Here is a 1,809-nt window from a genome sequence, read left to right on the forward strand (position 1 = left end):
GCCTACTCCAAAGCATCATCAATCTCACAGTAAAGTTTTTCTTGTGATAGTGTGGAACTTCCTGCGTTCCAGTTTCTTACCACTGCCCCTTGTTCTATTGCTGCACACCACAGAAAACAGTCCAACACATAAATTTGACTCCCACACCTTAGGTATTTACGAAGCTATGAGATCACCTCTCAGACGTTTCCTCTTCTGATGGACCAGTTCCTCAGTCCCTCAGTTTCCTCTTAAGTGAGATGCTCCAGACTGTTTTTGCTTCAGCAGCACATATACTAAAATTGGAACAATACAGGGAAGATTAGTGTGCCCCATGCACAAGGATGACATACAAATTTGCGAAGCATTCCATATTTTCCTTCTACTGGAGAAGCTGGCAGCTTGTGGCTTGGACAGATACACTCTTTGCTCATAAAGAACTGTCTGGAGGGCTGGGTCCAGAGAGCAGTGGTGAGCAGATTTAGATACAGCTGATGACCAGTCATGAGTGGTGCTCCCCAGAGGTTGGTACTGGGGTCTGTCCTGTGCAATACATGTATTGATGACCTGGAAAAGGGGATTGAATGCACCCTCAGTTGCAGATGGCACAAATCTGAGAGGAAATGTTAACCTGCCTGAGCATATTAAGGCCCTTCAAAGGAATCTGGACAGGCTGAACAGCATAGCTGGGATGAAGTCCAACATGACCAAGTGCCAGGTCCTGCACTTTGGCCACAACAACCCCTGACAACTCTACAGGCTTGGGGCAGAATGACTGGAAGACTGTGTAGCAAAAACAGACCTGGGGCTACTGGTCAACGGTTGGCTGAACATGAGCCAGCAGTGTGCCCAGGTTGCCAAGGCCAATGGCATCCTGGCTTGTATCAGAAATATAGTAGCCAGCAGGAGCAAGGAAGTTATCATCCCTCTGTACTCAGCACTGGCAAAGTTGCACCTTGAGTACCACATTCAGTTTTGGGTCCTTCACTACAGAGAAGACATTGAGGTCCTGGAGTGTGTCCAGAGAAGGACAACAAAGCTGACAAGGGGTCTGGAGCACAAGTCTTATGAGGAGCAGTTGAGGGAATTGGGATTATTTGGTCTGGAGAACAGAAGGCTTAGAGGAGACCTTACTGTTCTCTATAGTTACATGAAAGGAGATTGTGAGGAGGTGGAGGTTGGCCACTTCTCCTGCATAACTAGAGATAGGATGACAGGTTTGCAGCAGGGGAGGTTTAGGTTGGATATTAGGAAAATTTTCTCCTCTGAAAGAGCAGTCAGATGCTGGAACAGGCTGCCCAGGGAGGTGGTTGAATTACTGTCTCTGAAGGTGACATTTAGATGAAAAATAGAATTTAGATGTAGTACTAAGGGGCATGTTTTAATGGGGAAATACTGTTGGTGGGTGGACAATTGGACTAGATGATCTTGGAAGTCATTTCCAACCTTGGTGATTCTATGATTCTAATCATCTTTGTGGCCCTTGGCTGGACTCTCACTAGAAGTTCTCTGTTTTTCTTTAACTGAGGATCCCAGAACTGGACAAAATACTCCAGACGTGCCCTTACCAGTGCAGAGTAGAGGAGGATCACTTCCTTCAACCTGCTGGCTGTGTTGTTTTTAATGCACCCCAGGGTACCATTTGCCTTTTGGGCCACAAGGATACACCGCTGGCGCATGGCCAACCCATTGTCCACCAGAATATCCAAGTCCTTCTCTGCAGAGCTCCTCTTCAGCAGGTCAGCCTCTAATCTGTACTGATGCATGGGGTTATTCCTCCCCATGTGTAGGACTTCGCACTTCCCTTCTTGAGCCACATCAAGTTCCTCA

At 47.1% G+C, this 1,809-nt stretch overlaps 1 non-coding gene across 1 annotated transcript; it reads left to right on the forward strand.

Moving 5' to 3' along the window:
* Nucleotides 1–255: 255 nt before the first annotated feature.
* On the forward strand, nucleotides 256–358 carry LOC125688503 (U6 spliceosomal RNA). The gene has a single exon (XR_007374761.1). It is a non-coding gene; the product is annotated as a U6 spliceosomal RNA (small nuclear RNA).
* Nucleotides 359–1,809: the final 1,451 nt, after the last annotated feature.

The sequence above is a fragment of the Lagopus muta genome, chromosome 1 (genome assembly GCF_023343835.1).
Source record: "Lagopus muta isolate bLagMut1 chromosome 1, bLagMut1 primary, whole genome shotgun sequence".
Lineage (NCBI taxonomy): Eukaryota > Metazoa > Chordata > Aves > Galliformes > Phasianidae > Lagopus > Lagopus muta.